This window comes from Topomyia yanbarensis, chromosome 1 (genome assembly GCF_030247195.1).
Source record: "Topomyia yanbarensis strain Yona2022 chromosome 1, ASM3024719v1, whole genome shotgun sequence".
Taxonomy (NCBI): domain Eukaryota; kingdom Metazoa; phylum Arthropoda; class Insecta; order Diptera; family Culicidae; genus Topomyia; species Topomyia yanbarensis.
The window spans coordinates 190,642,561-190,663,663 of NC_080670.1; the positions used below are offsets into that span (position 1 = coordinate 190,642,561).

At 38.1% G+C, this 21,103-nt stretch overlaps 1 protein-coding gene and 1 non-coding gene across 3 annotated transcripts in view; both read right to left on the reverse strand.

Moving 5' to 3' along the window:
- The window catches only part of LOC131685101 (RING finger protein 17), a 519,412-nt gene that overhangs the window by 238,717 nt on the left and 259,592 nt on the right, over nt 1-21,103 (reverse strand). The gene's annotated exons all lie outside the window — the stretch shown is intronic.
- Nucleotides 18,309-18,380, reverse strand: Trnap-agg (transfer RNA proline (anticodon AGG)). The gene has a single exon. It is a non-coding gene; the product is annotated as a tRNA-Pro (tRNA).

Consider the following 21,103-nt stretch of genomic DNA (forward strand, 5'->3'; position numbering starts at 1 on the left):
AATGGTTAAATTTTAACGTGTCGATGTGGTTACATTTGCCGGGTGCGGATTAATTGGAATGATAGAGTACCTTCGGGCTTAGTTTGAACAAAAGAACGACTGCAACTGAACTGCAGCAGCACGTGCACTTTAGTCGATGCATTTAAGATCTCTCCGCGCCTTTGGTTTTTGTTCAGGAACAACTGGCTGAGGTAATATTAACACAATGGACGACGCACGGCTTTGGCATGAAATAAAGAAGTAATAGCTCGCGGTAATCGAATCATGATTACTCCATTAGGAGTGTATTGAGAGATGTTGGCTCTAGGGAGAAGACGTGATGAAACGGTTCGTTCATGATTCTGTGATTTTTTGTCACGATTTCCTAATGAAGCGTAATTACAGAATCTAGTCCACGTGGCAGCTATTCACGGTCCGCAATTTGAAGTTTCTGCTGATCAAGCCATTGATTATTCCAACCAATCCGTATTTGAATCCATATTCATGAACTTTTAATTGTAGTCTATGCCAACAAGCGGTTGAACTGTTGAACGATATCAGCATATACTATACTTCGTGTATGCTAGAACCGTTGACTCCATTTTCACCTTTAGTAAATTTTCCATGTAGGGAATTGACGGTCGAATGCGACATTGTTTAAAATCTATCGCAATAGTATGGCTTTTTCTGTTCCAGTTTATCTATGGTAATCTTTTGAATTTGATATGTAGTACATTTTATCATTTATGGTTATCATCTGTTGAGATGTTTTATACCCGCAGCGTATTTAACATCAAATTTATTTTTTTCAGATAGAAATTTATCAGATAGAAACGTTGTAGATGAGAATACATTTGGTACAGAAGGTTCAATAGTGGTCTAGATTCGTGATGTGGAATATTTATTGAAAGAAAAAAATGTCAGTTTAGGTCCGCAGTTACCAGTATACAGTTTCATCATGTAATGAATATACCACCTTACCCTTTTTAAAAAAAAAAATCGAAAAATTACTTATTGTTTTATCTGAAAGTAAACCACCCTGAGAACATTTGTCCAAGTTTGTAATGAGATCCGTTTTCATAGATCGCAAGTGATCGCGTTTCAAAGGGCGCTTCGCTTAACAAAAGTAACTTAAAAACTTTGGACTGGATTACCTCAAAATGGCGTTTTTTTTTCAAAATACCCCTCGACGCCCCTGGACACTGTTGAGCGAAGGGGTTCCTACCCAAGTAACCGATAAGCATTATAACGTAGCCTAATATCTGCTTTAGATCCACATATAAAGCTGTCGTAGAAAGCGGTGAAGCCCTACATACTGATATAATGCTGATATTATGCCAGAAAAGGCGACATATAGTGCTATTACTGTGCAGAGATTGACAGCTCGTTTCTGCAGTACTAATGCTATTATATAGCACCAGCGTGCAAATGTCAAATTTGAAAGCCTAATATTGGCACTACTAATGCTATTAAAAAGCTTCAATTGTCTGCTATTGTCCGCCATGTTTTTAAAACCATTTCTTATGTTTCCTTTCCATATGATGAGCAAAAAGGAAAAATTTTAAAATAAAATTTTCTGTTTAAAACCGTAGTTGACTCTCTTCTAATGCATTGTAATGAATATCCTTAATGGGTTTTCGTTCTCACATGATAGGAATGTTTTACGAAAATTACCTTTAGTAAGTCTCGAACTGAGGTACCTTGCCTCGTCCTTCACGGTAAGTGCGCTGCGTTTGCTCCCCCGGCCTTATTTCGCATATGTTCGATTGAAAAGAAATATGCCGAATATAATCTTCAACAAGCGTTGCATAACAATAATAAACCCACAGCATTACAATAGCATTGTATCGGCTTTTTATTTGCTCTATAATGGCACTAAATGCACTTCTAAAGCAACATGATTTAAACATATAGAGCAAGCGATAATGCTATATGTCGGTTGTGCAGTTATGCATTATTGATGCTTATATCGAGCTTTATTGCATTGTTAATGCTGTAATAGAGTTTCAAATCAACATTAATGCAGATGTAGAGCCAATATAGTGCAATGGCTTAATGCTCGTGGTTACTTGGGTATAGCTAAACAGATAGAATAATATTCGATTAATATGATTAAGCGTCACATCACAGGGATGAAATCAGAATATCGTATTTTACTTCAAGGGTTCTATAAAATGGGACGTTTTTGTAAGGGCAATTGAAAAGATAAGAAAACTAACAAATGCGTTACGTTGAAATGAATGTGCAGTTAGCAGTATACTGACAGAATACACCATTGTAATTTGATCTCCTTAGTTACATTGCGTTGTTTGAGTATGAAGAGTTTCTTGACTAAGAAGTAGGAATAATAAAATAGGATCAATTTACCGTAAATTCAAACACCTTTTCCAGGCCAGCAAAAAAATATTCGTACTTTATGGTGCCTTTAAGGCTATTTTCGTAAACGATGTGCTCGGCTATGTGTAACTGCGTAAATATTACGGCATCCATTATATATACTACTATTTATCAACAGATGCCAATCTTCATTGATAGATGGACGGACATTGCTAGTTTAGAAGTCTATCGCTGAAGTATAACACTTCTTGATACATTATACGCGAACAAAATACGGAAACAATTGATAATTCACTATTTTGATTTTTATCGGGTTTCTTACTGTGAATACTGTCCACGAATAAAATGTACCGTAAGCTCTTCGAACGTCGCAAAATGACCAAATTTTATTGAAAAACATTTTAACGAGTAATGTGCATGTTTTGTAAATTTGGTGAGATTTATTAGTACAACATGGTAAATTTGGTGAGCTGATTTTCTATAAAATAATATAGTCAGAATATTTAGATAAGCAAGCAAAATTAGAAACGACTAGAAGGCAGTGAACGCCACAGTTTCGATCATGCCCGATATTACCGCCGCAGATAAATTATAAATCGCCGAAAAAGACAAACAAACAATAATTCAAAATTGATCAGGATTTACGTTGGTCTGGCAAGCAATCTGTAGTTGCGGCAAACTAAGTCAGATTTATGTCACAACTGAGATTATGAACCAGAGCAGGGAACTTTCCACAAACAGTGCCTTCAAAAACGTCACCTTCTTTTGGCCACGGTTTCTACGTAGTGCAATAATTTCGTTGACAGCCTTTAGTTCTGAGGCCAAAAAATATCTAACACATATTATATAAACTACATCAACACTGCTCAGTTGGTGGCGTTTTACTTTGGACTAAGTGAATTGTAATCAGAAGTTCATGTGCCGTTCTGTTCCATTTGACCGTGTAATATAATAGGGCCTACGCAACACCATGACAAATAAATATCTTGGTCACGATTTCAACACGAAGATGTCTATAAACCAGTCTTCCCGAATGAACATCGTACACACTGTTCGCTCTGGTTCGGTGCTCATATTAAAACCCACACTTCGTGTACGAACTCAAACACGCTATTTCGTGATTCGTGGCACCACCATCATCATCACTAGCGTTGACTCTTTTGCCATGTGCGAATCGTTCTCGTGTACGCACAGGGATGTTTGAACTAGAGTTTGTGCATCGTTCGCTTGGGTTTGATGTTCGAGGCGAACCTGTACATCGAGACGAAGCATGTTTGAGTATGAACGCGTGCACGAATTTTTGAACACAGGTACAAACTTGTCGATGTTCATGGGAAGTCTGCTTTAAACGAATGAATTTAACGAAAATGATCTTTATTTTTAAACGGGGCTTATAGAAGTGTTATTCTTAACATACTGAACGTGAGCTGTACCACGTTTCTGATGTGATGAAACTGGACACGTCTTGTTTCACAATAAAAATTAATTTGTATTTAGAAAAACGTTTCCTAAATATATATTTAACTAAACGTGAAAGTACTAGGAATGTTTCTTTGAGTTTTAGGATTTTAGTTTATCTGCTAGACTTTCATCGTAACTGCCGCAAGCCTCTTCCATAAAACAATGTTTCGGGAAACGGCCCGTAACATACCTCCGAACTTTCTCAATTTTTTACACAAAAAGGTAATGTAACCCTTTAAGAATTTTACACTCCGGTGTGTCGGTGCAAACGGTAAGACGCTGGTTAGATTAGTCAGTAATCGTGTGTTCAATTCCCACCCAGGCCGATTTAGAGCACCAGTAGGATTGTAGAACTGCGATTTTCCTGTACGCAGAGAAGTGGCCTCGCACCCCATTCAAACAGAAGGCCAAAATATCATAAATAGGTTAAAGTTGGGTTTTTATTAGTGATTCGTTTTCCTCGTTACTAACTAACACCAACTTAATGCTAGTTAAACAAGTCTAAACCAGCATCAAATTGGCGCCAGTTAGACACTAAAATCCAAAAAGCCACACATCTTGTGTGATTGCTCGAACAACTGCCTGATACCGAGTGATGTCTCGATAGCGTTTCGGTTTTAGTGTCTATCTGGCGCCAATTTGGTGCTGGTTTAGACTTGTTTAACTAGCATTAAGTTGGTGTTAGTGACGAGGCGAATCCGAAACACTAAAAAACAAACTTTTACGCTAGGTATTGTGTAGTTATGCACAAAAAAATAATTGTTTTTGCCCAAAAAGTGTTCCCGTTTGGGAAGTTTTGCAAAGATTGCAGTGTTTTTAATAATTTGATACCGCTTCCTATCATAAAGATACTATATTCAAGCTGCAACAAGAGGAAGTGAAATCCGTTACAAATGAAACTTGGATATTTGTTTTATTTTGGCATTAACAATAAAATTAGTAAGCTAGTTATCCCACACTACTCCATCTTTCGTGATACCATGAGTGAGGCAGTTCTTATGCTCAGACCACGCTTTGTACCTAAGAGAATCAATTTGCTATGTGTCAATGCTGTAAACAAAATGTATTACGGTGGCCGAACAATTCACGTGTTCGCAATAATAGCAGAATGCATTGTAGACTTCCATATTGCTTGATATTGCGCCGTCACTCTCCTTTAGATAAGTTTTCCCTTGTCCGAATCTGAATTGCCTTTCGTTTAACTTCTGGCATCAGATTCTGGACAGCCATTGCTTTCACTTTGTTTGTCGCAGAACGCCTGTTATTTTTCGCCTCCAGCAATTTTGAGGCTAAATTTCTAAACATTTCCATTCGTTCGAATAGTACCACATTTAACAAATGAGGCACCCTATCGAACGCTTTAGCCAAGTCAACGGAAACGAAAAACACTAATCTGCTCCAATTGATTGCATCCAGGTATGTAAATTAAAGAGGTCTCTCTCGCTCCGCTTTATGCTGCAATCCGAACCCCACCACCTAGCTTGCGCCGGCTGGTTTGGTCATGATTTTCGTAAACGGTTCAGTTCACATCTTCTTGTATTGCCCGGGATGAAGCAATGTGATTGGACCCACACTAAAGTGATCGTCTGGTATTTAAGATAAAGCACTCGACAAGCGTCGTATTTTGCCTAGATAGTCTCAATAGCACTAAGGCTCTCCAAAACTATGAAGTGATAATCGGTGGCTAGAGTTCCAATGATACCACAGAAATGTGTGTATTTGACAGAAAACCATTTGCTTAGGCGTGATTGTCGAGGCAAAGCAGAACCATTTCTCGCACAATTTCGGAAAGCAGTGCTGCATTTCAATCGGATGATACGAATTTTGATCGGAGGATGGTTTCCCCGGTTTTAAAATGACTTGCCTCCCTCAAGGAAATTGTTGAATAAATTCAACAAGCGGCATTTCTGTCTAACCCGAAGTGTTATTTTTTCATTACAATACAGCATACATTTCATTACAATGCTAGCGCTAGGATCGTTATCGTTAGGAGACGCGACGCGACAGGTGTTCTGTGCCGGCACAGAGTCCGGGTCGGGTGAAATCGAATATCTAGCTGTTGGAATATTTCACACTTCCGTTGGATTCCGATTGCACATACGCATACAGCGCAGTGCCCCAAAGGGCACTCATCGATGTTTCCTTCATAAGCCCATCGACGAGTCGATGCCAACAGTCGCGTTTCATCTTTGAGCTTGAATCGCGCGTAGTCGAGAATCAATCCAGACAAAAACGCGTATCCTTCTAGAGGCAATTAGCGTTTAGGTGGTGTAGAAATTCGTTTCAATTCTCCCATGGTCAAAATAGTCATATTCAAACTGGCATAAAGATCGTGCATCGATTAACATCACAACAACAACCCATGCCGTATCTCGAGAGTTGAAGTCTCCTGGAAATGGCCACAGAGCGGAGAGGGAGTTCCGTACGTTCATAAAGCTGTATCTGCCATAAGCGAGCGGTGGGTGGCAAGTCTAGTTTACATTTGTATAACGATGTAGCTATTCAAACAGGGTTGCTATGGTTACTAATAAAATCCACTTGTTTTGAAGTCATACTGCTTCTTTAGTTAATAACTTTTCTCAACGAAATTTCATAAACTTGCAATGTTCCACGAATGTGTTCAGTAGAAGAATACCTTTAGAAATATATAGTGTTCTGATTAATTGATTGATGAGGTGATTTTTTAAGAATTTATTTTCAATGTTAACCGATTTTCCATACAAACTTCCATATAAACTTTGAAATTTTTGGAGGGTCCGTAGACACAACCAATCGGTATCGAAATTTGCACAATTACTAAGGACCATAAAAGGAATCAGTAGAGCCTGGTGGAGCTAAAAGTCAAAAATTGAACCAGTCCAGAGCATCATACACGCAACTCGGTGTGTTGCCGATCCGCATCTGGTCCCTACTTTCTTTTAGGTGAACCGACGGTCTAAAATATACTATTAAAACGTGGAGTCATATAGCTCAAAGCCTGTAAACGCTTCCTTTACTCTTGCCAGGTGTTACCAACTCAAGCTGACCCTGCACGAATCAAACGTCTTTTAGGAATGGGAAACACAAGGAGCGTGGGATTCCTTCTAGCATCTAAGTAACCAATTAGCATTAAAACTTAGCCGTATATCTGCTTTAGATCGGCATATAGAGCAATCAAGAGCAGTTAAGCTCCATATACTGATTGAATGCTGATGTAATGCCAAAAACAGACAAAATATTGTGCTATTGTAGTGCAGAGATTTGCAGAGAATTTGACAGTGTGTCGCCTTTCTTCAAGCAACACATAAATAAATTTATCGGGTGTGCCCCAAAGGTAGCAATCTTGGACCCATGTTGTTCTGCTTGCTATTCATTGATGTGTCTGAGAGCAGCAAAAATGATTTATCATTTCAACTCCGACGTTTCGGTGATTCATTGCACCTTTATCAAGCCGTACTGGGTGAAATGTTGAACATAGAGACGAGATACATTAATTCTAAGCTAGTTGTTCCCGATAGTGTATGGAAGGTGATCGCTATCGAAAAGCGCCAAAATTTTCTTGTCTGACAAGCGATCTGCGAATGTGGCAAAATAAATTAGCTCTTTCGCACACAGGAGCCTTCAACGGACTCAACTGTACAAGGCTGAATAGTTCCGGTTATTGGGAACCCTATTGTAACGCCATTGTCGTTATACCACTGTTCGGTCGAATTTGAATAATGGCAGTTTGCCAAGTGGGAACAGGAATCTTATGGTGATTCATAAAAGGAACCATTCATAAATGACGTAAAACTTTTTTTGTTTTTATTATATTTTATTATAGGAAAACTCAATTACTCGCATTTTCGCCAAAAGATGTCAATATAAGCATCAACACATTACCAGAACTGAGGTTCTGAAAGAGAACTTAACCTACAACTTAATCGAAGACTACTAATCGGTCTGAAATTATTCAGAGAAGATATTAAACTTCTAATGAACTAGTGTTTGAGTTTGTTTTTCCCACGGCTCAACATCGAATGTTTGTTATGCAGTAGTCAAATGCCACGAATTTATTCGGTTAGCTAAAAAAAATAACGTTAAGCTGAATTTATAAGAATTTTAGTGCATGAAATGCGTCATCTTCGACTCAGAAAATTGTAGTTGGAACCGTGTATAGCAGATTTTCGCAAGATTAGGCTCCATGTTAACCATCAGGAGAGGTTTCTCCTTGCGGGTCGACGGTCGAATGCGGCAATGTTTAAAATCTGTAGCAACGGTATTCATCCGTGCGGTACCAGTATCTTCTTCGGTGTAAAAATGCATTTTCCCTTCAATTTAGACGAGCGACGCATAGAATTCATCGATTGCATTGCTTTGCTAGCTAACGAAGCGATTCCTATCTGCTATTCCGGGCAAGATGAGAAGATAAACCGTCTATTAACATATTGTTATTTGCTTCTGATTGGAATATACCTACTGTTACAGCGAAGAGAAAACAAAAATGATCTGGCTGGTATCACGAACTAATCCAAAAAACGGTTGAAAACAGCAGCTCTAGATCAAATCGTAAGTTGTCATCAATTTGGTAAGTCCTTCAGAAGTGTCACATCCTCCGCGCAATTAAAATCCACCTTCGTGCGACAAACGCGCTCCGCCGCGTAACGAGCACAGAGACCTTGGCCAGGTCAGGTATCTGTCATTTGCATGCTCGATCGAAATTAAAGTTTCACTATTCAACAACAAACAAAAAAAATCGCACACACTTCGGCGGAACCTTCAGCTGAGGTACATTAGTACGTAAGTAAGCCCGTGCATCCATTAAATCCGGTTTGTGGGCTATACAGAATATTAATCATGTAATGGCGTTTTTCATTGAAAAACCCTGGGGCGGTGGATTGCACTGGTGTTGCATTTTCTAGCAGAAGAGCAGGCCACTAGACGTGTTTCATTCCCACTTCTGCTAGAAAGTGCAAAACCAGTGCAATCCACCGCCCCAGTGTTTTTCAATGAAAAACGACATAAGAGTCGAACAGGCGGAGGCGAAATTACTCGTAAATGTCGAGGTCGAAGTAGGCGCCAATGCGTGCCGCTTGACCGATCATCAGGAAATTGCCCACCACCATCACCATGGTCACCAACAGACGGACACAACAGCTGCTGCAGTGCAGTGTTTTTGTGGTTACACCCGGTGACTCTGGTGCACGTTGGACCCTAATTATGGGCGTCGAAGTCATTTGAATAGTTTCCAGATTGATACTTCAAGTCCTACAAACTACCACAAGAACGGACCACACACAGCCGAGATCGTGAAGGACAACACGGACAACAGTAGCAATTAGGCGCAGCGCGACTCATTTCGGGGGCTGAAATTAAGCCATAAAGGCTAATAACTGTGACTACTGGGTACTTTGTGTCATTACGAACGGGTTTTTGAAATTCCAATCCCAGGTATCTAGTACACGGACGGCGCGGTCTACATTTCTCAAGTGACGGATGATGCAATGGACCCCGCCGGGAGAACCACCACAAAGCGGTGTCGGATCACCCTTACCGCACCACAGCTACTGAGGCGAATGGTGGTATGGTCTCATATTTCAATTTAATTTCAATTAATCTTCACTTTTTTCATTCACTCGGCTCTGAACCTCTCTAACAACCGATGTAGCTTCATTTTTCATCACATTCGACAGCTCGTCGAAGCAAAACGGCGGTGTAGCTTGCTGATGGGGTGCCGGCCCAGTAAAAAGGGTACGGGTTTCGCTCTCAACCCGGTGCAATAAGGCAACGAGGAGCGAAAAAAAAACAAATTGGATTAATTCTTTGCAATTACCTGCTTAAGAACACTTGACGATCTCTGGTAAGTGGTTGGTGTTTATTGGATAGTAGGACGCGTGCCTTTCTGTTGGTTTGACGTTTGCATCGCTTTTGCTTTTGCATCGTTACGAACGGCGACGACTGCTTCGATTGTCCAGTGGTGTTGCATTCACTGCACAAATTACCGCTTTCGTAACAGCAACGGTTGCGTGGGCAGCATATGCCATTTCTGATCCGCAGGTGGTAGGTGTCGTGAATCTGCAGATGTTGTTAATAGGTTCTAATTCTAAAAGTTCAAAATTTTCTTCCGCTTTCCGTTGAACAGGTCAATGTCTGCTAACGGCATATCAACTCATACAGGGGGCGCGCGGTCAAGTTCAAACACCGCTCGTTACCGATCGATGTTTGACCACGCTCAGTGACACCCATCGAATACCTGGGCTGACGGCTTGTTTGTACCCCTCTGTTTAGATAGGCGGTTGGCGACCACCGCTCTGCGTCAAAATAATTGCAAAAAGCGAGCAAAAAAAAAATAACCATCGCAAAATGCACAGCCTGCGGCAGGTGTGTGTGCGTGTGCACGTAGCGCATTCCAAGCCAAATCGGTTAGTCGGCGACCAAACCGCCTTAGGGCGGTGTATTCGAACCAGAAATATACCACAAACCTGCGGAAGGTGAAGTTCAAGGACTGCACCGGTAAACAAAATCGGTTTGAGCAGCTTGCCTTTCCTTTTATTTACATTTAGGTATTATCATGTTGAAAAATAATGGGGATGAAAGCTGAACCTCTTGGAAATTGGAAATTGTTGCAATCTGTATTAATATTTCAAGTGATTTAAGTGTCTGTTCTACACAACTCGGGGCTTCTGGGTACGTAACAAGATGACAAGATTAATGACAGCCATTGATGATTTTGGATCTGTATGGTAAACATGCAGATAGTCAGCGCTATCCCATCATCCGTAAGCCTGACTTATGACACACCTTACGCTCAAACCACGATTCGTACTTATGACAATCAGATTATCACGTGTCAATTCTGTAAGAAACGTGCATTATGCGGAATCTACTATTTCGACGATCGTCTATTTTTGGATTGTGTTTGATTGTACAGTCTTGAAAGCTAGAAACCTTATTTCTTTTTTATACGACTTTTCGGTACATTTGGGATCTCTTTCGAGGATTTAAAAATCCGTGTTTTCTTGGCCCATTATAACTTTAGACATTACTGAATTGCCATATGTCTTTACGGTTGTACTAACAACAATTTTCAGATCAAAGCTGTCGTGTTTTCTTCTTCCTCTGAATTCGATACACCGTTTTCAACTAGCTGATAAAGGGATGCCGACCCAAACGGGCCAGAAGGTCGGATAAATAGGGTTTTTAAATTCAATCAAGGCTACATGCACAACCTAAAAATTATTATTTTCAACCGTTCATTCGAGCAAAAAGAATTTCCGTTGGACTGGAAACAGATGTATATGTTTCTTGTACACAAAACGGTAACCGTTGAGATATACAGAACTACTGTGGCGTAATCAACCTTCTTGCTACAACCAAGTTACTCGAAATTGCGGTACGCGAACATATTACATGAACTCTGAAATCTTATTTCTCGCGATTCGCACCGGATTCATTCTCGGTAGGTCTGTAAACACCAACTAGTTGGATCAAACGACAGATCTGTCCACTATGGAACACAATGCACAGGTTGACTTTATCTACAGCTGCTTATGAAAAAAAATAATGATACAGTTCTACTCAACAAACTGTCGCAACTTGGCGCGCTTTGAGTAGACTGATGTAGTGGTTGTCATCGTACTTGAACAACAGGGTGCTGCTACTTGTCAAGATTAAGCCTCCGTTTACCAACCCATCGGGAGTTCCGCAGGGAAGCAACTTAAACCCACGACTATTTGTTATATCTTTTAACGACTTGATCACTTCATTATACGTAAGCAGCTCAAATATGCCAATTGCCTGAACATCTATGTGGTGATGCATTCTGTGGAAGACTGGACCCGACCAATCGACTATCAATTAAATTACGCTGCTAAGTCTAGCCCCTGATCTCGCACAGACCAGAAGCTAAAACACACCGCTCGTTCACATCAAAGCAAACGGACAAATTTGACCCGCGTCGTTTCATTCCTTCCAGACGCCAGTTGCCACACGGTGAGCAACATTTCTGAACCAAATAAAAAGTTCGCATACTAAAAGAAAATACTGTCGTGATCGACCTACAGTGCGCAAGGTGGAGCATTTGTTAAAAGTGAAAATGGAACTTGATCTTACGTTATCCTAATAAACATCTAATGATCCAAGAGCCAAACGACCTATTCAGGCAATCATCCAAAGAATATGTGGAATCGTTGGACTATATGGGATAAAGTTTGTGCATATTTTTTTTTTATTAGGGTAGTCACACACCTCCAACTACATCATACAGAAAACTTGGAACACGACGTCCAATACGACACAATTAAAACCAATGTCCCCGTTTAAATTATCAAGGATGTTACGAAAGTTCGCCTACATGATTTGGCACCGGGCACCAGCTCCGAGTACAGAAAAAAGACATGTCTTTTTCCCCGGCATTCTAAACCGGGTTCATGTGGTTAGCATGCAGCGGTACTAACCTATCTTACTTGATCTTCGAATGCCTGCTCAAGGTATCAACAACATTCAAAAAACCGCACGCACGTAATCAGTATTGCAACCAGAACGCATACTACTGTAAACCATGCGCCAAAACTGTGAAGGCAAATAGATCTACTACAACACACACTGACAAACAGCTTTCCCATGCTAAACCACAAACAGCCAGTCAAACGATAATCATCGATAACACTACAGCCAGTACACCCAGCGAAGAAATAACGATAAAGAAGACGGATACACCAAGGTCACTCAGAAACACAAGACGCATAAAAACAACCAATAGTGAGAACCACAACTTCTCTAGCGACAACGACATGGACGTACACAAGAACAAGAGAGAGAGAGGGCAGACAGAACAACCAACAAGCAGCAAACGGTACAGGGAATAATGGCAATAACGAGTCGCCCTCGGGAAAGATCACGCGCAACAGTAAACAGTGCGCCCAAGATAGACGCTCGCAATAATTTTCATTTTTTGTTTTGTTTTATGAATTGCAATAATCTGAAATGTAAATTCTATCTGAAAAAAGGCGAATGACCGCAATTGTACTGTGCAAGATCAAAGAGTCTGTTCCTATTCTCACTATGCGTCGATTATTGTTAAGGCTGATGAGCAGCTGGGCACGTATTTACATTGCCAAAAATCATCGGATATCTTGGCGGCAAAGGATTCAACTTACCCTATACCGTGGCGTGATCCTTTGAATCTTCCATCGTATCCCCCCGGCAGACATCGGTTAATTGGCCTCGAAACCTTTAAACGAGGATTAGGACTCAACAAGCAACTTTCGTCGTAGAAATGCTAAACGGCGATGTTGACTGCTTTCACTTCCTAACGTTGGTTCCTTTCCGTACAATAAGTAGGGTACTAGGACAGCGGTCTATGCTAAAACCACTCTTTGTATCAATATAAGTGACTACCAGAATGGATCTAAATACCGGTCGCAGTGGTTCGTCTCCTGCAAACAAAAACCACCAGAATGGTTCGTCGGTGGAATCTTCCTTCGATTTTGGCTCAACCACATCTCAATTACAAAATAGAATCAGAAGATTGAGTAGTTTTTGAGAAAACTTAACTTGACTTAAACAGACAGAAAAATAAACAAATAAATAAATAACTTCGTCGTGAAAAAAATAGTAAAAAAAATAAATTAACTAATTTAAGAATAAATAAAAATACATAAATAAATAGTAATTAAATAAATGAAGTGATAAATAAATAAATTAATTAATTAATAGATAGATATATAATCAGTTAGATAGATAAATAAATAGATAAATGAATGAATAAATAGATAAATAAATACTTAAATAAAAAAATATTAATTAATTCAAATAGATATATAAAAAGATGAATAAGTACATAAATACTTTAAAAATTAGCAAATAAATAAAAAAAATGCAATAGCAAACAAATGAATGAAAGAACGATAAATAATGTAATACATACAAAATTAAAAAAGTACATAAACAAACAAAAACAAAAAAGAATATAAATGAAATGAATAAATAAATGAATAACCAGATAAGTAAAGGATCGTCAGATGATATCAATCGACGCTTAAAATGCTACACCGAAAAAGAAAAAAAACTGCTTGCATACAATTCTACTGACTATCAATTTCCTATTCACTATGAAGATAAAAGGCCTATGACTCCGTTAAGGGGTTATATACAAAGTTGTGGCGAAAAAGTAAGCTAAGTTCGTGATTTTTTTTAAAGTGTTATATGCAAATTTTATTTGAAACAGCGAAAGACAGTTCGTTGGTAGTACTATCGAAGATAGAAAAACCAAATTGAATTAAAAAAATATATTCAAGGTTATCGGAGTTATGGCCCATCCCCTGAAGCGTGTTTTTTGCAAGAGGTTTGCGGTGAACGCTCTCCAAGCCGAACCGCTCAACTGAAATCCAAAAACTAAAAAGATGATTGAAGAAAAATGTATTGTGGTGTACTTGAATGGATCGGTTTCCCAATAAAAAAAAATTTCCTACAAAAAAATAAGTTGACCAAAAAATTAAGTTTTTTGGTGTTCCAAATTTTAAACAAAAATTCATTGCAAAGAATCGAAAAAATTTTGATGAAAAAGTACACGAGAATTTAAATATAAAAAAATCAAAAAAAAATTTTTATGAGGATCGGATGAATAATTTTTGAGATATCACGTTCACCGCAACGGTACCTTTCAAAAAATTTCATTCCGAGATAATTGCGTTTAAAATTTTGTGTTAACTTCATTCGTGGAAGAACCAGCTCACTACAAATGGCTGTAATTTGAAATCTAGTACTCCGATCTAGATTAAATTTCGCACAGATACTTTCAAAAGCATGTACTTTCAGAATATTGAATAATTTTTTTTTCCGATTTTTTGAGTTTCAACATTGTATATAATCCCTTAAGCTTACACCTTTAGCTGTGTTAAATAAACGAATTTGGAAAAAAAATCCGAAATCTCGAAATCGCATTTCAAAGTCTCAAGGTTTGTATTCTAATAAGGCGATGTCCTGATATAATCAGCCCCCGAATTTGTCGGCCACCCAGGGTTATGAAACTATGTCTATGTATGTTTTGTCATCGTCCTCATATTTTTTCAAACTATTATATACCAAATGGTTAAAAAACTGGTCTTCGCTGTATATCATCCATCTGAGAACATATTCCATAACTTTCATAAGGGACCATCCATTAATTATGGAACGCAAAAATTGCCCAAAATTAACTCTTCACCCCCTATGTAATAAATTGTCATTAATTACTCTTTCCCCCATAGGTGCTATTACGTAACAAATTTCTTGAATTTTTTTTCTTCAGTAAAAACATGTTACGTAACGTTCTAGTTTACCCCCCCCCCCCCACCATATGTAACAAAATGTCACAATTTGTCGGACCCCTGTTCCCCTCCCCCTAAAACCGTTGCGTAATTTATGAAAGGTCTCTAAACAGACATAATCACTTCGTCGTAGATATGCTAAACGACTTTGGAATGGTAACTGTTTAAAAGCTTTTTTTTTCATTCGCTCTTCCAACTTTTGATCTCGGCCGATCAAGTGTGCATTACATTTTAGAATTTTCTAAAAAAAACTATTAATTTCATTAAATCGAAAAATCTAATTAATAACCGCCTCACGGAATGCAATAAAACTTATTGCATTTGACGACTTTGACTAAACAGTGAATTTGTGATTTTGTTCGATTTCACCACATCCACAAATCGCCCGCCAGATCAAAAAAAAAATTGACATGCATTTTTATCAGCCCCTTGGTGAATTTTACAAAGCGTGGTCATCGACAAAATCGGGACGGTTTTTTTTTTTAAATAAACCGATACAGTTATTCAGTCCCTAGACGTGGCCTCTCATAACCCTTATTTAGTATATATTTCCGTCTTACAGTGGAAAATAACTTAAAAATATTTTTTATTTTGCATCTCATAGATAAGGATCGTCTACTAGAGCCCATCAAACGGATTTTCATACGAGGCTAACAAAATCGGGGGCTGATTTGAAATCATGCCTTCACCGTATTTCGAAATTATTATCTTTTCAAAACTAAGATAATAGTATGCCATTTTTTCTATCAATCGTCATTTTTTTTTTTGACAACATGAAAAAGAATCCAAGGGAAAAAATAAAAATGTGACTATTAACAATATCTACTGGAAAATCATTTTAAAAAAAAGCTGTAGAAAAAATCTCATCAGAAAATTTGCGCTGGGTTGGTAATGTCGGAGACACAACCGAAGTTAAGTGGAATAGATTTTATGCTGTTAATTCGAATATCGCTGCATATATGCATACTGCATATAACTTCATATGTGAAAACCAAAAAAAAAATACTCTGCAGGAAAAATATAAAAAACAGAAAATAATTTTGTTCAAAATCATTATTTTAGAAAGGAACTTACTTTTTTCCCAAAAAAGACAATTTTGTTCCATATGATTCGTACACACAAAGTAAAAAAGTTTACAGAAAAAATATTTCTTACATATTTTCCATGTACTTTTTTCTTTCAGTGTAGGATTGATGTTTATATAACTTTTAACGAAAATTTCGACAATTCACTATGAGACTACATTTTCAAAAACCGTTATATTTCTGCAGTTAAAAGAAGCTTCTGTCAGGAGCAGATTTTCAAGGAAATTCATCGATTTTCAGAGGGCAATTCAAAATCTATTTAAAAGAGTTCAGGTTGACCAATTAGGCAAATTGAGATGGGATTACTACCCATAGACCATCTGCATTAATTCCTCCAAATTTTGTTCAATTTGGCGAAGGTCGATTGATTACGAGATGTGTGGGTCTTGATATAACCCACGTAAAATATAGATGTTCTATTGAACAACGCCGAGATTTACAACAAATAAGGGGCATTGCCTTTTTGCAACTCTCAAATTTTTGTTGAAATGGTTTGTTCGTATTCAGAAATTTATATCTCCGGAACCAGAACTCAAATTTAGAAAAAAAAACTATGGTAGCCCATTTTTTTAATTCTTCTTTTTAATACGGACCAATGCCTACTGCATTGATGCATGTTTCTAATAGAAGAATAGAAATTTGAAAAAGAATTCATGGAGAATTTTTAGACCAATGTCGGTGTTGGTGTCGAACCATCAGATATTTATAACAAACAACGGAAATATCTACAAACTTGCAAATGCAAATTGATAATACCATCAGTTTCCCACTAAAAGCTGTAAACCATCCCAATGATTAGCTTCCAGATTATAGCTATTAAATTTTCTTCTCTAACTTCGGTAGGTAGGTAGATAGGTTAGGTTAGGATTGAGTCCAAAAGTCCATTTGCAACTCTTTCACAAGCTTCCGTAAAAGTGATAATGATGAACCGATAACAGGTCCATCTTCGCATTCAACAAACACACACATTTACACACTCACTCGTATAACATGCAACTGCATCCGGATGAAATCTTACAAGGAAAGACTAGCTTGCCAACTAACATGAGGAAGTTCACCCATTTCTCACTTTTCAAATCTTCAAGTGATAAATCTCAGAGAAGAACTAGCTGTTGAAAAGACTTATTAAAATAGCTTGCCCCTTCACCCCTCCCGGATTCTGACTCAGACGAAGAAGAAGCAGGTTTGGTAAATTTATCTTTCCATCATCACATCGTATGCTACTACTGTTGGTCGGATTGGGATCGAGACCGGGACCAGTTACCACACACTCGGGGGAGAACGGGAACAGTTGTACCCCGTATGCATGTTAGTCGTGTACTACTTGGTATCAGCAGATAAGATGGTACGTGTTCATCTAGATAGTCAGAGAGAGGGAGAGAGACAGAGTTAGTCCAAAGTCATTATGAAAATCTTTCGAAGAAATGCACCGATTGCAGGAATTGGCGTGTAAAAGCTTACCACTTCTTACCACACACCACACCACGCCCAGGATTGGCATTTCAAAGTCAAAGTTGTTGGTCGGCACTTGTTGAACTTTGACTTATTGACTTAATATTTGTCTTTAGCAGAAGAGATTGATGATAGGGTACTTGACATTGATGATGGTCTCATTAGTTTCAAGACTGATGAATCGGATTTTGAGCAGTTGTAATAGTTTTGTTGGAAAAAAAATTGTTTAGATGACATATTGCGTGATAAATCGTTTTAATAAGTCCTGTTTTTGAATCAGTTCAATTAGTTTAGTTTAGCTTATAGGATGAACAATCGAGGTAGATTGAGTTATTTGACGTTTAAATCACGCCTACTGAGATCCCGCATCTAAAACTTTACCATCCTCCATGCAAGAAGTTTTTGTTTGTCGTAAAATTCCATTAGTTACTAGACCTACAATCGATGGAATGCTCATAAATTGGTATCAATATCTCTGCTTCATTTCTAAAAATCAATATTATGCCAAAAAACTCTAACAATGGTGAAATATCTAGTTTTTGAACGCAACGTAAACTTGAATCATGCGCCCTCTATTTTTGCCCTATACCATTGCTCATAATGCGTTCAACGGAGATGATAAACGCTGCTCTAGCAAACGGTTTCGAATGGGTAGGTGTTGCTAAGAATAGAGTTTAAATTTGCACCAATTAACTAAATATTATAATAAACAAAAAAGATCGCAGGTGGGCTCGTCCGGGATTTGAACCCGGGACCTCTCGCACCCTAAGCGAAAATCATACCCCTAGACCAACGAGCCCGTTGAAGTGCGGCACCGCCAACTGCGTGGTCATTGGGGTGGTGAGATTTCGGTGGTTACTTTTTGCGTTTTCGTAACCCGTTTGCGTTGACGGACTGATTTCGGATAACGCAGTAGAGTTAAGAATGTAGTAGTATGGCAACAACCTCCAGTTTGAGTGAGCGAGTCACTTGCTCTAGTACATGTAGGGCCATGAGCTTAGAGAAGGTGACGCACTGTTTCATTTATTGATCGGCCTGCAATCAATGATATCATATATAGGGTGATGTGCCTATTATGGCAGTAGAGCCTATTGTGACCCTATTTCGTACCCCTTGGTTTCGAACCAAGCATATGAGATAATGACACTATCGATTTGGCTAAAACAGGTGTGAAAAAATAAGCTATAGTTATATTCTTTATTTGTTGTGCACATATGTATTTAGAACTATCCTCTAAATCCAACTGTTAATTAAAACAAAATCGCCTTATTGAAATATCTACTAATCCGCCTCACTCCCGTAGTGAACCGAAACTGGATGCAACGGCGCTTAGCAAAATAAACACTTACGAGCCAGCATTTACCGCCTCATATCTCGTTATTCCTGCACAAATATACTAAACATTGCATTGATACATACCTTTATTTTAGCTGGAAAACCTTTTTACGATAATTTCACTTTAAAATCACTCGTCAAACACTAGAATAGGCCTAGTGTTATAATAGGATAAAACTAAATACGGGGGTTCCTATTATTGGCATGTTTTGCTGATACACTACCACAATCAAAACCAACTTTTTGCATCCATCATACAGAAAAGAATCACCAGTGCGGCCAAACCAAAACATGAACTTGTAAATCTGATGTAATGCAATTTCAGGTATAAGTAATCAATTATTTCAAGTTATTCAACTAATTGTTGATTGCAGATATTTTATTTTTATCTGCACATACAATTCGGATCGAAAGAAAGCAATGTGTGATGTGAAACTTGTCATTCCAGTTGCTAACCTTCGAATGGTTTTTTTCTGCGTGCGCAATTCTGGGCGCTCTTCTACTAACAGCTGATGAATTTCATTGATGTGCGTGATGTTTACGTTTGTTTTGATCGGCTGAAAAAAGCAGAATGATTCGTTTTACAAATCACACGTTGGCGTCCATGATCTGGATAGCTAGTTAGAATCGACGCAAATGGAATATGAGGCATTGCGTTTCAACTAGATTGTTTTTCGATGAGGTGAAAATTGGCACACCCATGAGGCGATAATTGAATCATTGAGGTGGGAATAGATGCATAGAATGGAACATTTATTTTCATTTATGCTGAAAATTGAGGCAATTCTGCTAAATAAGCATTATATAGATGTTTAAGAAACAGTACACTGATACTTTATTCTGAGAAAGGTTATAGATAATATGGCTTCTTTTAAAGTTGTTCAAAAAATAGTGCGACCCTCTCCCTAATGGTGCCAAAATAGGCTCATCACCCTACGTCATATAACTTGGTATAATTATTTTTGCTACGTTTCTATGAAATAGTAACTTAACGAAAGTGAAAGCTTGAAATCGGTGTGCGATAAAAAGAATAATGTGAAGATGAACTCAGCACCCTAGATTTTGATTATTATCACAAAACGCTATCTTTTACTTTTGAATCCTGCATTTATTCTCTAAGCTGATTTCATATTTTTGGAAGTTATTTTAGAGTGATGACTATTTTGTTGTTGTAAAATACATATTAAAATACGACCGTTATTTTCTAGTCAATTGAGCTAGGTTGTACGCCCTGATTTGCCTCATTTAACTAAATCAGTTATGGAATTTGCGGTCTCATCAGAGTCCAACACTATCTTAGAACCGGAGTAAGCTAGCGCTGGATTGACGGTAGCTCAAAAAATAAAAACGGTGACATCATTTGTGTTCCGGAGCAAACATCTAGTCAAGCGTGATGTCCCGCAAGAGAGCTTAGTCCGGCTCTACGTTAGTGTCGGATTCTAATGAGACCAAGTCGAATCTTTTCAAAATCGGGCCTGACGCTGCGTCAGTGACGGGAACATTCTGTTTGACATTTTGAAATCTTTTGTTCGCAGCTAACGTTTCCGAATCATAAGAAAATGCGGAACAAATGTATTCGGAAACTGGATTAACGTGAGCCTATTTTACAGAGATTTAGAACAAAAATCGATTTTTTTTTTGCCTGAAAATAGTTAAAAATTGCAATACTATAAATATGTGAACTGTCTGTATGTCTGTAAATTATCTTTTAAGAACGTGTCCATAAATTACGTAACGCAAAAATTGCCCAAAATTGACAAAATGTCACAAATTTCTCCATCCCCCCTCCCCTATTACGTAACAAATTCCTAGAAATTTTTTTTCTTCGATTAAAACATGTTACGTAACGATTTAGCAAACTCCCCCTCCCCCCTATGTCACAACATGTCACAACTTGTACCCCACCCCTAAAAGCGTTACGTAATTTATGAATGGTCCCCAATGGAAAATAGATAGAAAGAATGACCGAAACGGTGACAATTCACCTTTTGTTGGACACAGTGAGAAAATATGTCCTCAAGTATCTTTTTCAGTGTGTCCAATAAAAGGTAAATTGTCACCGTTTCGGTCATTTTTTCTATTTCGATACGCTCTTAAAAACCTTGAAAAAAGAAAAAAAAACAAGACTCACAAGGAATTATATTTTTATTGTATTCATATAGCTTTCATTTGATTCACAATATCGCC